Consider the following 15,793-nt stretch of genomic DNA (forward strand, 5'->3'; position numbering starts at 1 on the left):
AGTAGACCATAAATTACAAACTCAACAAGCATATGCGAGATAAATCAAAAGGATACATGAAAAAAAGAAAACAAGACCTACAAATAAATGAGAGTTCCACATATGTAGAGTAATGCACACTGAAGTTTCACATGGATTTGAAGAAGTGTGTGTTCCCCGTGAAGATGCAAGTGGTGGCCAGGAACATGTGATGCAAATTAGATAAACATACATCAAGTAGTGACTTTAAGCATATTTAAACAATTATTGTTGATGTCTTTCAGCCATGTTCAACAGCAGCATGACTGCAGCATCGTTGAAAGTTAGAAAAAAGTGCTATTACATATCATAGTGCCTGTTTTTCTGGTGGGAAGGGCCAGGCAACACTGGTGTTAAGGGGTAGGAGAATGCAGAAGGATCTAGGCTAGCTGGAGGAAGAATGGGCAAGCAACATAATGTGGTAGGGTGTTTGAGCAAGCAACTCAATGCAGGGTTGAGGGGGAAAACACCACAACACCGGAGGGGGGGGGCGGAACAATGGTGTAAGCACATAATGCAGGACGTTGGGGGGAGCAACACAATTCTGAAGGGGGACAAGGCCAAGGCAGACAGGGGGACTGTGGGAGGAGAGTCGGAGGGTGCAAGCAACATGGACAGCAGAAGGAGGGCAGGAGAGGGTAAGGAACATAACATACAGTGTGGAAGGCAAGTAACACCAAGTATAGTGGGAAGGTGCAGGCAAAGGAAAGCAACACCAAGGACAGTGGGAGGAGGCCGGAAGGGGACAAGCAACATGCACTTTATGAAGTGCTTCTACAATAAAAAAAAATTGCACAAAAGCATGAGCAGTGGAAAGACACATATTAAGGAAGCAGTAGTTGGGCCAAACTCCAGGGAAGGATCAAACACAAGAAGAGGAAGGGAGCCGGCATGCGCTGACCATACTGGACCAAGCAAATGAGAGTGATGATGAAGCCAAACAATGGTAAGCAATGGGTGGGATCTAAGTCCCCTGTAAGTAAACAAAATGTCTTGCAAGTGACAACACATGCTCTGTCTTACGTTAGACCTAAAAGTCTTTAGATGTTAGGGGCCACATTATACGTGACTCTGCTTCTTTGAAAGTAATACCCGACTTGGTAAAAAACAATACTGCAGGGGGTGGTATATACTGTATTACTTTCTCATTCTATGTTACGGGTTCCAGAATGGGGGATAACAGTGGACTTTCACATGTTTCTGTCATTTTAGGCTTCAACAATCACAGTCTTGCAGTTTTTGCTTGTATACATTCTGTAGATTTACCTGATGAAAGCTGTGGTATTTTTGCCATACTTGAAGACTTCATCTGAATTAAGGCCAGTTTTGTACAATTACTAACAAGTTAGTGGTATGCTGGTATTTCAGCTAGTGCATCCTACTTCACAAAACTCTGCAATTTTTGCAGGACAACTGTAGGAATAGATTGTATTTTTGAAAAGATGTTTATGTAGGGAGAAATAAATTGTGGAAGAAGTTAATTTGTAAATATGTGAGCTTTCTAATTCTGAAAGTGTGTAGTGTTTGCAAATAAGGACGATAGGATAATGCAGGTTTAGTAAAACTAGAGAAAAACACCTATTTTTGTAATTAACATACAAATGACTAACACATAACAGGGCATGCATAACTGACATCTGTAATTCATGCATACCTCTTGTGTGAACATCATTGAATACCCGCTCACTCAGATGTTATATAAATGCATGGATTTAAATTTGGCCTGCCGTAATTTACATTTGTTTTTGTGAATCAGGTCCACAGCATCTAGAGAAGGCATTTTCAAAGAAAATGTCATGCACTGAATGCTGGAAATGCGTTTAGAATGAGAGAAACATGAAGATGTACCAAAAGATCATATGATGTACTATGGTGCCAATTATAAGTTGTTACAAAAGTCCCAATGCAGTTTATAACAGATTTACCAACTCCACCCTGAATTACAAGGTCAACGTTAAATCTGCTGGTATGGTACATTTCACCCAGGTATCAAGATGAAACACTGGGGAAATGGGAATTTACTAGGGGAATCAGACCCAATATTACCAATTCACCTGGTAATTCCTAATTTCTAAAGGGGAAGCTCAGGGTTCCTCCTATAAGTCCTATTAGAACATTGGAATGTTGGGAGTGCCATTGAAGACAATGGAGTGCTCTGGGCTTCCAATAGCTGGTAGAAGTCCGGAGCTCCAACATTCCAATTTTGTTCATACAGCAGCAGCTGTAAACAAAGGCCTCACGGAGGGGATTTTAATTCCCCCGGACTCCGTGAGGCCTCTGTTTTATTTATTAGAACATTCTGCCCTCTAGTGGTGGAATGTTCTAATAGCCTTATAGCCCTTCATAGCTGGGCTATACCGGCCGTTAAAGTCCTGCTCCCTTGTTAAATGCCTCAGGCATTTAACTCAGGAGTGGGCTGTAAATGGCCGGGATAGCCTGCTCCAGCCAGCTATAAGGCTATATTTAATTCATGCCCCAGATGTCGGTACCCGTGGTATCATTAACTTAGGGAGCAGGTTCAATATGGCTTGCATCGGGGTCCTCATAATGAGGTCCCAAGCACGGTAATAAGAAAACTATTTTTATTTGGCCTTCATTAAAGTATTGTGCATAGAATACATGATATGTAAAAGAATGTAAGAGAAAGGACTATCTACGTTTTGTAATTACTCAGGTTTGTTTATTAAAGCATAGGTAAGCTTACAAAGGTAAAATCATGTACAACCTATTTCAAAACATCATTCCATAAGTCACTCAAATACCTCTTCATTCACAAGATTATAATTTAGTGGATGTTTCACGTCCAGTTGGGAAAACCTTGTCATAAGTGTTAAATATGTCCCATTTCACTTCCAAATGGGGACTCATTCTGACTCATTGTAAGTTGAACTCTAAGGGTCTAATAAAAAATAAGGAAATACAGGGGAAATCGGTAATTCTAACTCCAGTTCCCCAGTAATCCATCATTTTCCCTCATACTTTCACAGAGAGATTTCAACTGTTTTCAGCAGCTGCAATTTCCAGGTGAAAGTAAAGGGAACTGCAATGTCCCAGCAGATCCAATGGGATGAGTAACTGCTGTTATCGACCCTACAATAATAAAGAGGCCTTTTGTAATAATGGCGGCCTAAGAGTTCGAGATGGCAGCCACCATTGCTCATTGTTTCCTGAAAGGATGTTACGCCAGCCTTTGGCTGGAGAAAATGTAAGGACCCTTTCCAGGGTATAAAGGAGAAGGAGAGCAGTTTGTGAATGTCCACAGACTTGCAAGTTTGTGGGCATTCTATCACTTTCAAGGCAAACATTTAGACCTAGCATCCTTGGTGTGGGTTTTCCATGTCTTTTTGCCTGTTCTTCTAACTCTGGCTTTAGAATTCTGTGTACATTACCACTGCTAACGAGTGTTAAAGTGCAGATGCTGTGTACTCTAAACATAGTGTTATTGACTTATCAGCAATTGGCATATTTAATTTACTTTTAATTCCCTAGTAAAGTGCACTACCTGTGCCCAGGGCCTGTAAATTAAATGTTAATAGTAGGCCTGCATCACCGACTGTGTCATCCACTACTGTAGCCCTTCAGACATGTCCCAGGCCTGCCACTGCAAAGCCTATGTTTGCAGTTCTAAACTGCCAGTTCAACCGGGCAACTGCACCCACTTGCCAAGCCTAAACCTTCCATTTTTTATGTGTAGGTAACCTCTCAGATAGGTCCTAGCTAGCCCCAAGTGAAGGTGGCAGTGTATTTAAAAAGTGTACTTTTAAGTTTAACCTGGTAGTGCAACACTATTAAATTCACTTTTCATCTCTCCTATGGGTTAACATTGGGATTACCTTGAAACCACCTTTAAGTGTAATTTCCAATTGGGACAAGATAGGAATTTGAAGTTTGTGTCTCTGGACTCACAACTTAAACTCACAATTTATGGTGAGGTCAGATTTTAAATTCTAAATCTGAAAATGCCACTTTTAGAAAGTTGACAATTTCTTATTTTAACCATCCTGTGCCTCTGCCTGTCTCTTAATACATGTCTGCGGAGGGTGACAGTGGGCTTTGTGCATTTCCTCTAGACAGTCACACACAAAGGGAGCTGGGGTATGACATTTACATCCTGATGGCCATCACCAGGCCGACTTTCCTGGGCTAGATGAGAGGGAGGAGCTGACACCTGCATCTGAATAGGGCTGTGCCTATCCTCACACGAAGAGCTTCATAACCCCCTACTGAGTGTCTGTAGTCAGGGAAGGCAGGGAAGGGACCATGTACACTTCAAAGGCCTGTCTTTGAAGTCCCCCCCACATCAGAGGCTCAACTGGGTATAAGTACTGGACCACAAATCCCACCACATGAGCACACGTCTGGATCAGAGGACATTCTGCCAGGAAAAGGTGCTGCTGTGGTGCTGCCAGGAGGAGTTGCCACTCATCTTATTTGCTTTGTTGTGCTGGCCTGCTGCCTGCTGTCTCTTGCCTGGGAGTTAGAATGACTGGGCTTAACTCTCTACATCCTTTAAAGAACCAAGTGACTCAAGGACTTGTTAACTTGCCTCCTATTCTGAAGTCTCAGGTCATAAATGACTTCTTGCAACCTTGCTCAGCTACTGGACTCTGTCAACTGTGAGTCCTCTCCTGCCAACAGGTGCCAATCCAGTCCTGGGATTGAAAGGGGGACTCTGCGGCTGTTTTCCTGCTAAAATCCGCATATCAACACCGCTGGCTGATTTGGAACTGCTGCACCCTCCCTCAATGCTGATGCATCTCTGGTTAGATCGAGGACCTTGCACCGCTGACTGCGCAGCTCAGGATTGATGTATCACTACCAGCCTCGGAGCATGCACCCGCTTTGTCGGCTACACTACTCGATAATGACACATCACCTTCATCGCAAGGGCTCAACACTGCTCTTTGAGCCCTTACATCGTCAGCTGCGCTGTTCAGCAGCGGCGCATCCACTGGACTATGCGGATCAGAACTGACGCATCACCTTCCCATCGCCCCTCAAGGTCAGGGCGACCTTCCTTCCAAAATACTTTTCAGCAAGACATGCGTGGGTCCTGTATCCAGCTTGTCCATCTTATTGGTCAACTTTTGCTTTGAATTTACCCCTGTCTAGCACAACATCGAGTAACCTTTTAGAAGACTTGATTTCAAAGCACTTTATCGCAGTTTATTCTTTAAAAAATCATATCTTGAGTTCTACTAACTAGATTTGTATGATTTTGGTCTTGTTTTACTCAAAAACATATTCTTCATGTGTCTAGACTGGTGTGCTATTTTCACTGTATTACTGTAATTTAAGTGTTGCACAAATACTTCACATATTGCCTCTTAAGTTAGCCTGACTGCTCTGTGGAAAGCTACAGGTTAATTTAGGGTGTGGTTCACGAAAAATGGATAAACTAAGAAATGGCCCTGCTCACACCCACAAAAGTCAGTTTATCCACCTGACTATATATTAGTACATTCCAAAAGGACTGCAGGGAAAAGAGAGCTTACTACATTAATCGATGCAAAAATCCACCATAAGCAGAAGTTTACTGAAAAAATACTTCTGTATTATTTTATAACAGCAAATTACAATTCATAATACATCAAACCATAGAGATACTCCCAATACATAAGATTGTAAGAATTGAATCAAACTGAAACATCCTATAAGAATGGGACTCAGTCAAATAACAATGTAAATGATTCTTATTGGCTCCCCATTGTAATCGCCATCCACACTGTAATGATCCATATTCCTTAACACTGAAGTTGCTAACACACGTTTCACAGAATCTCCACTTCTTCAGGGCTATAAATAGAACAAATAAGTGAAGAGATAGCCAGAACAAAGAAAAAAGGAGTAAGAAAAAACACAACATAACACAACAATTCTCACAATATAGTGCATTTGGCTGTAAGAGGGAATCCCCAGCAAAAACCCATCATTTGAAAATTTCTTACTTTCAGATTCCTCTAGTGTTGATTTAAGGAACTCTAATACAGATGGGAATACTGTCCAGATGACCTAATCTAATCATTTTTTAGATAAATTGAAGAAAATGAGACTAGCAGAAAACTCTTGGGATTGGGAAAGGAAATTACAACAAGAACACTCAAAGAGAAGTATCAACGGTGGGCAGCGGCATACAAGGAGGTGGTTCCCAAAGTACAGGAGTACAAAACAGATCAATGACAACGGAGGGGACAAGATTCATGAATCTTGCCTAACTGTAAATCTGTCATCCAGACAGCACACTCCAGAAGAAATCAATGTTCTAGAAACAGGTCTTTCTTTCTCCCCCACATTTTGTTGTGATAATTTCCAAATCAGATTGGATTTGTAAGACTTTTGAAACTTAAAATATTCTTTCTGAATCAAATCAACAAACATCAGCAACTTGAATTGGAACCTTGCCTCTCTCCACTGACCAAACAAGATCTATCTTATACCCATTTACTTTTAGGTCTGGATTAATCTGATAGGGTGGACATAGAGGACTTAGCTAAGGATTCGTCAATTGAGGAATATAATTTACAGGACTTGTGGGATGGTCCATAGGTCCACCTTTGTTTCCATTCTTCCAAAAGAGAATGTGATTGATACATTTCATGATCTTACTGCTAAAGAATTTGATTTGATGCATTGTCTCTCAAATGGTACTAATCTGACAAATAAAGAGATATTGGCATCGAAAGTTTTAAAACATAATTATAACATCATTATAGGTCATGCAGATAAAGGGAGGATTGTTGTACTCATGGATTTTGTTAATTATAAATGGGAAGCCTTGAGACAATTGAATGTTGCCCTGGATTTTGAAAGATGCATACGTAATGATTATACCAAAGCTGTGCACCAATGTCATAGTTTGTTAAATGGTTGGTATTTTGGTATTTTGGTTTTTATTATGTAGAAGAATTTCAATATCTTTTTTCCAAAGACCCCACGATCCCTATTATTTATTTTCTCCTTAAAATATATTAGGGATGTCCCACATGCATACCGATTATATTCGGCATGAGCTCATTAACTGAGAAAATTTCTGAATATATAAACATTTATTTAGTACCACCGGTTAGTGCACTTCTATGTCATCTCCGAGACACTAAAGATCTGTTGAATAAGTTATCTGCCATTCTGTGGCTGTGAATCATAATTTCTGGTATCCATGGATGTCAAGAGTCTCTATATAATCAATTCCCATTTACATGGATTACAGGCTCTGCTATATTTTCTTTTATCTAAGAGTGCAAGTCATTATAAACATGTTCAAATGATTGTGGATATGACTCGATAAGTGATAGAGAACAACTTTTTTTGTTTAAAAAATAATTATTTCATCAACGGCAAGGTGTGGCTATGGGTGCTAGGTTTGCTCCCTCTCATGCCAACCTATTCATGGGTTGGTATGAGAGGAATCATTCATGGAATGAGAGACAGCATGATGGCTATCACCATGTACTTGCATGGTACCACTATATTGATGATATTTTTTGCATGTTGGATGGGTTGGATGAAGAACTGCTAGACTATCATGCTTTCCTCAATAGCAATTCTTTGACTGTCGAGCTGTCACTAGAATATAATAGGTATACTATTATGTTTCTTGATTTCCAGATATATGTGAAGGATGATGTACTACACAGTCAAACTTTCCATAAGCCTACTGATAGGAATAATGTATTGCATTTTTGTGCCGGGCACCCTTTCAGACAAAAGAATAAAATTCCTTATGAGGAGTTACTCAGACTTAAACATAACTGTAGTGACTCTGAGGAGTTTGAGGTGCAAGCGATGGAATGTGTACAGAGGTTTCAGTTGAGAGGCCATTCGATTAATATTTTTGTTTCGGCATTAGCTAGGGCATGAAAGGTCTTGTGCACTTCTATGCTGGTGGAAACAAGGAAAGTTCCATCTAGACATACTTACCTTTTCTATGGAGAACAGGCACATCTATCAAATATTGATGAAAGATTGGGATTTTTTTAGGCTAGATCCGGACTCAAATCGTATACTGGCTAAGCGCCTGTTAGTCCTAATAGGAAGGCGGACACTTTAAAAAAGATACTCAGCCCCAGCGATAGCACAAGATACTCATCAACTTCTGAGAAGATGTGGCTAAACCCAAAACTATTGGGAAGTTATAAATGTGAAAAGTGTGTTTGTTGTCAGTATGTCAATGACAAATCAGTTGTGTTTCACAATTATGATGGCTCCAGATGTTTACAGATCAGAAATTTCATTAATTGTAACACAACGTATTGTATTTATGTGTTTACATGTATGTGCTACTTACAAAATGTTGGATCAACGTAACAGGCACTGAAAATAAGATGGAGGGACCATTTTTGAGTGATCAGACATGCTGATTCCAGTTCCCCTTTGGCAGTACACTTTAAGAACAATCATCATTTGGATCAATTGCGTCAAATCACATTTATGGGTATTGATCAAATTCCAGTCCACCATAGGGGTGGTGAGAGAGAGAGAGATCTAAAATTGCGACGTAAGGAAAGGTGATGAATCAATTGTTTACAAACTGTGCAATATAAATTAAATTTTGATCCTGAAATGTTTTTGATTTTGAGCAGCCAGTTATGCTCCATGTTCATGTATTTCTGCTTTTGTGAACTTGAGGGTGACCTTATTGAGCAATCTTGAAGGAGATTATAGTAGACATGACTGTCATGCTATCTACTAGAAGTTACATATCAGTTACATTGCTCTTTTGTTTAGTCAATTTGTGTTGCTTATGTTCAGAATGGGGCTGTTATTTCACTATATATACTGTATATATATTGTTGTCTTGCTTGTCACTTTGTCTTTATACATATGTTGTTGTCTTGCTTGTCACTTTGTCTTTTTATAACTAGCACTTTATTTGTATGCTTCCTCTGACTCTGGTGTCTCGTCTTGGAGTGTGTCTATCAGATTTTTTGATTTGGATGGTTTTAGATATTTGGATTTTAGTGACAATAGTAAAATGATAGACTCCTGATGGAACTGTCTTTTGAGAGGTGCCACCACTTTCACAGATGTTTGAGAGTTTTCCTTTGGACTAGGTAGTATGGACCATTATCACTGGATGTGACAAATTTGTTAGAAGTCTCAGTTGTGGAATAAAGATGAGGTGGAGCTATTTGCAGGTAGAAATTCAAAATAGGTGTGTTTTTTTCACTTTGTTTCCCTGCTTTCCTTTTCCTAGAATGGGCACACAAGATTTGCATCTACTGGTAATTAGAGATTGTCAAAGTACCATAACAGTTTGGAATGCGGGCTATTGGTACAATTTTGAGCTAATGTTTCATGTCGCTATGCTGTAACTGTGATATTGACTTTGTTAGTAGTGCTTTAGTTTTCTGTAGTGCAGGGATTGAATATTAAGAGGGTTTAGGTTTCTACTCCTTTGGTCTTCCTCCACAGAGCTAAGTGGTGCTCTTTTGCCTACCTTAAATTGCTATCCCAAGAAGCAAATTTTTGAGGGGCTAGCACACAGCTCGTGTAGCACAATGGGAAAAACAGATGTTTGTCATGTGGGAGTTCGAAGCTGCACTTGCCCAGGTGTCAATTATTTTTCCAGTGGTATTTTACGTTTGTAATATGTTGCAATTGGTATCTTCAATTTTTCTTTTTGATAATACCGTGAGGGTTCTCATTTCGACATGTCTTTCTTGATGTCATCTGCCATTGAATGGAAGCGCGTATTTCCGTTTTTTTCTTTCACTTCAAATCCTATGTAATGAATTTCCGAGTATCTGTCTGACTCTGCTTATATAGCATTATAGCGAGTAACGTACGCTTTCCACTGGGGAGTTTGGGACTGCGTTTGCCCAGAGAATATTACCTATAAAGTGGTATTTTTTCTTTTTTTAGTTAATGTGTTAAAATTGATATACATTTTTTACTTTGTTACATATTTATTTTTTGTTTTTTAATTAATAATTATGTACTACGGAGTTAATTTTTGTTTTCTGCAGTCATGGTGTGACAGTCATGATGGTTTTGTTTGACATTGTATCTCGTATATTGGGGGGTTATGCTCCATTTCAGGATTTAAGAGCTGCATTTCAGAGGACAATATCCTTTGGTTTGAATTTGGCATTAGCTATCAGCTACTAACTGGTCAGGTAAAAATAATAATGAGCTCCTGAACCGTTAGTCAATACTATTTAAATGGGCCTTTCAGTTTATTTGGGCTTTTGGACAGTTGGACTTGGAGGATTGTGCAGCACATTATACCCCAGGAGACTGTCCTGGAGCTGAGCAGGTTTGAGTCCAGTCAAACCTAGGGCCTCGTGAATACTAGATATATCAAATCAGACTTAGGGAACTGGTACGTTTAACCCGTTTCTTGGCTAGGCAGTGGAGGACTAGCAATCCTACATGTACGTATGTATCATGTAGCAACTCTCATGAGACACCTAGTCCAATAAAGGGAAATCTGAGTCTGACAAACAATGATGCATTGATGAGCATTTGATAGCAACTGTGCAAACATGGCAAATCCCCTGGATAACCAAGAAATACAGGCGGTCTATATTCATCTTTCATTTCCAGGGCCACATTAGAAGCATGAGATGCACTAGCAGTTAAGAAAGGACTTGCATTATTTCCCTCACGTCTTACACCTATGTGTTTCAACCCAAATTTCCAGCCAGCCCTAGACCAACACGCATTTTCAAAGTAAAGGGGCAATCAATGCATCATGGTGGGGTCCTTCTACGAAAATAGTACTATCCAGTCCCGTGAAGACAATATCAGCTTTATGACATTGAACAGTTTGCATATCTAAAAGTCACACATTGAAATCTAAGCTCCACCATGGGGGTGAGTGCATCCAGATCATTAACACCATTCAAGAAATTGATGAAGGAAGTGCACACAAAGAAATGCATAGCATTCAAAATGTACAGATTGTTACTTGACTCCCATTAAAGATGAAGATACCAGCACAGGTCAGGTGGGAAAAAGAGCTGGGTCATTCCCTGTAGGATAAAGATTGGAATACCTATACAATAATACACTCTTATGGCTAAATGCTGCCAAATATAATAAAATCAACTTAATCTATTACAGTATTGGTGCAAGACACACAAAAAATTGGTAAATTGAGACAAGCGTAATGATTGCAATGGAAAGGATTACTCAGCACTTAGATCAGAGCAATAAAAAGTATGACACCGATTACATCACTATAGCATAGTACATCGCCATACTATCTAAGGAATACAAAGAGTTTGGGAGGCCTTGTTTCCTCAGGTTCTCCTCCTTGTTCTTGACTATTGGTCATCAGTTACTGGAACTGTAAAACTTGGAACACCCAAAATATTTTGGCAACATACTGTGCTCCCATAATTATGCATATAGCCTTGCGAATATCTTAATGGCAACGTTCATTAAGGTATGCAATGTACTACAAATAGACTTTTCTATTGCTGTGTCATGAGTACTTCCGGTTCAAGAAAAGGGGGATGTTAGAGGTATTGAAGGGGGGAGTTATACGTTTCCACTAAAGCCTTTGAAAGTTCCTCGACAGCCATTGGTTGTAGGTCATGGTATGTGTGGTAAAACTAATAAACAAATTTGACACGAAAAAAAGTTATGGAAATGTTTTATTTCGCATTAATTATGTATGTATGTATTTATGCAGTAGTTGTGTAGTACAAACTTAGCAAAAGGCAAAGGAGCTGCCTGCAATGTGTCAAAGGCAAGTATCTGTATAGCAGAGTGATAAGAGAGGTAGCTGGGTTCTGGGAGCCTAGAGTGGTGCATCCTCAACTTTTCCCTTTTTTCTTCCAAGTGTTTCAGCAAAGAATATTAAGTGCTTTCTCTTCTTTTTCAACACTGTCATCTTGATTGATTGGACTTTTTGTTGGTCTTCTGCAAACTTGCACCTGTTTTTTTTGGCAGGTATGCATCTTTAGCGGGGGTTCCCGTAGTGGAACACCACCAAATATTTTATACAGTTGGGTCACTACTTAGCATTTTGGGGCTTTGGCAAGGAATACTATTGTTGGTTGAATGGTAATAATGTTACTCCCAGCAGCGACATGTGAACAACAAAATGGCAATGTGCCGAACAACTGGACTTCTACTTTTCCATGCCGTGTAAGGGTCTTTTTTTGGCCACACAAGGACACATGAACTGTATTCCTCATACTACTGCCAGCTAATGTAGAGCTTAATGGACCTCTGTCACATGATTGAATTTCCACATGTTTTTCACACTCTTTAGTGCTTAGTCAACATGTAGGTGGTAAACCTAGATAGAGACAATTACAATAGTCTAACCTAGAGAGCACAAGTAGAACAACTACTAGGGCATACATTTCTTGTGAAAGGAAAGAAAGATTCTTACTCAAGCGTTGCAGTACAATGGACCGCATTGAAGCTAACAATTTGACCCGTCTTTTTAATGAGGTCTATTGCTCAATGATCATAGAGAATGATTTGACTTCTTCAGTTGGGGCGGAAAAGGTTTGCATATAGAGTGGCACATATTATTGTTCCTAAACATCAGGTGATTACCAGGAACAAAAAGTTCTAGTTTATTTCCATTTACCTTCAAGTAATTGTATTTCCATTTACCTTCAAGTAATCATGGCCCTTCCACTGATTGATCTCTCCTAAGAAGCTCCCTGTCTTAAGGGGCGAGAAAGGAGGCATTTTTGTCTAACCTTATGATCACATGTGTATACCCAACCTAGAAAGGTGTATGGGGACCCAAACAATCTTATCAAGCCTGACAAGGGCTGATCGATGTTAAATAGACTTAAAGCATATTTAGCCCTGAGAAATCCCACAAGATACACCTAACTCGCTGTTCTAAAAAGAGATGCTCTCATGTATTGCACTTTTCCCATAATAAATGTGAAACATTCCAAAATAACTCTCTTAAAGCCTCTACCCTCTAGCAGCAACAATAAATCATGGCCCAGCATATCGAGAGTGGAAAGGAGATTCAGCGAGATCACTCCTGTTGCGTCTCCATCATTCATTGACCAGATTGGTTTCGGTCCCATGACCTGACAGCAATCCAGTGTGACAGAAGTCTAGAATTTTGACTCCCTCAATATACCAAGATACCTCCAGCTTCTCCAGTAGCTTCCCCAGAGCAAGCAGGAGGCCCATTGGTTGACAGTTTTAATCACAATTCTGAGTTAGAATAAGAACAACCTCTTAGTACACAACATTTACCTAGATCCTGGGCACCTGAGAATGTAACTCCGCCATCTCTGAAGCCTTACATGAAAACAGCCAATCACAACACTTTTTTCACTGTCTCAATCACCATCCGCCGACCTCTCCACTAACAAACTCAGCAAGATGAAAAACCAAGTCACCCCCTAACCAATCCAACAAGGAAAGTTGTTGAGGCATGAAAAACACACCTACATTGGCCTTCCCATTACCAAATGCAGCAAGGCTAGTAAAAAAGCGTATTCACATAAACACACAACACAAGCAGCATACAAGCTGACATACAAGCTTCCTAACCTTGGCAGTAATGCTCTTGTAACAACTAATACAATTCTATTTTGTAAAAAAAATATTCTCCCCTGTTCTCTTGCGTATTCATCCTCAGGTCAGGAAGCAGCCACTTATCTTTTAGCATCTAAGTAGTGAAAGTAGCATTTAGCCTTAGTTTGTGCTACTTTGCCTCAGGGGAACGTACTACATGTCAATTAGAATTCCCAATAAACCTTCCATAGATTTTGACTCAAAGCACTATGTACTAAAAAGTTTATGGGGCTGTGTGCCAAAAACGTAAGCCTCCTTGAGGCAGGTGTAACTATGAAGAAAAGTTTTATTTTCTCCAATCTTTTCCAACAATTATGATGCACCGTACAGCACACATACAGATTAGGAAAGGTATTAAACTTTGCTGGCAGAATATTTTGTACTGGAAGGTTCTGTTTCCAGCACAAAATCTATGCTAAGCATCATGCACACTTCCTAGCACTATGATGAAAGGCTCCCTGCATGGCACAAGACAGCTAAAAGTGTGCAAGCACATGAGAAGAAAGAAACAGCACCGAAACTTAGTAGACATATCGCCCATTGCTTAATTTGTGCCGGTGTTTTCTGGTGCTCGCACCAGTACCTTTTTCTAAACAGCTGCACATACTTAGATACTACATGGTGGAGCTTTGTGCATAGCCCAATGCAGAGCAGCACCTCTGCTGCCACAGTGTTGCAGCAACGTTATAATGAAGAATGCTAAGAGACAGTGGTAGAACTCTGTAATTATAGCTAAGGGATTCCTCTCTTTCAGTTTTGTATTAACAGTGAGACATTGGCTGAAAACAGAAATACATCAACTGGAAAGTGAGAAGATTTTCTTTCCGTTCAGATGGCTAGGAAGGGTTAGACATGCACTAGACCCCAGATAGATCACTCAAAGGTAGGAAGGAGACTTCTTAATAGTCATGGAGCTTCTCATGTTGTGTTAGCAGGCAAAACCTTCACTTCAAAAGAGAAGGGATCAGAACTAAGGGCACTGGCCAGTTCACACAGGCCTGTTTGGAAGTCAGGGAACTCTGCTTAATTTACGATAATTCTGTTTAGAGTGAATTACTAACTTCATTAGGGAATTAATATCATTGTATATGTATTTCGTTATTTTAATGTGAAACCTTTATTGAAGCTGATTTTCCACCAATTAAAAAATTCTACATATCCATATATTTTATATACCACTTAACTGCAACAAGCAGTATTTCGCACTTACTGTGTGACAGAAAAAGTAAAACAGATATGTTAGACCTGACAGCCTTAGGGTGGTCACCCCCAACTGTGTATCTGCTGGTTTTTGGACTTGGATTTTGGCTTGGATAATACCTCCTTCACGAAGAAACAGCATGACCTTGCAAAAATCGGGATGATTCTCTGTTTTGCATTCCCAGACTGGAAGCAGACTTAGCCACAGGCAGCCATTGCCAGAAAATGTCTTTCACACACAATATCCCTACTCTCAGCATCTTCAGACCACTTCTCTCCATCATTATGTAAGTCTCTATTATTTCACTACTTCCGACAATGTTTTCGGCTTTTTTAACTGAAGGACATTCCCAAATTTGGTTACAAAGGTTCTATTTTAAGTCATAACCCTCAGTTAAACAAGTATTCTTTTGTTTTTCTCTTTTCCTTTGCAATAGACTCCACCTATTGTTACTTTTCCCTTATGAGGTGGGTAAGTAGGTAGAATCCCAAAGAAAGGGAACTAACCAATATTTATTGTGGACAGATAAACATCCGGTACTGGTTAACTCTTGCTTGACGTTTTTGGAAAGAACAGCAAATTAAATTTGATATAGCGCACACGAGGAAATGACTGAGCTGTGAAATGAGGTAAAATACTTTCAAAACTTTGATCTATTCAAAGACTGATCATACCTGGTAGGTGGATAAGTATGGATAGTGTTTAATACGAATTATTGCAAATCCGTAATATTTGCTTCCTCTAGTAATGAGGTTGTAGTAAAAATATCCGTCTTCATAAAATACATCTGCCAACTATTTTCTCACCCGTTATCCCAAATGACTTCAGAGATGGACTAATTAGGTTATAAAATGTCTCTGAATCAGTACTGGATTATAATTTCTTTACTGGCCACTTTTATATTTGCTGCAAAACATTTAGAAATTACAGAAGATACGAAAGTGTCCATTTACCACATCTATGCCATCACTCCCTTGGAAAAGGAGTAGCAAACAAGGGAGGAACCATGTCACTTCATTGGAGATTAGGATAGTAAATAAGTGCAATAAATTGACTGAGTCATGA

This window comes from Pleurodeles waltl, chromosome 2_2, assembly GCF_031143425.1.
Source record: "Pleurodeles waltl isolate 20211129_DDA chromosome 2_2, aPleWal1.hap1.20221129, whole genome shotgun sequence".
Lineage (NCBI taxonomy): Eukaryota > Metazoa > Chordata > Amphibia > Caudata > Salamandridae > Pleurodeles > Pleurodeles waltl.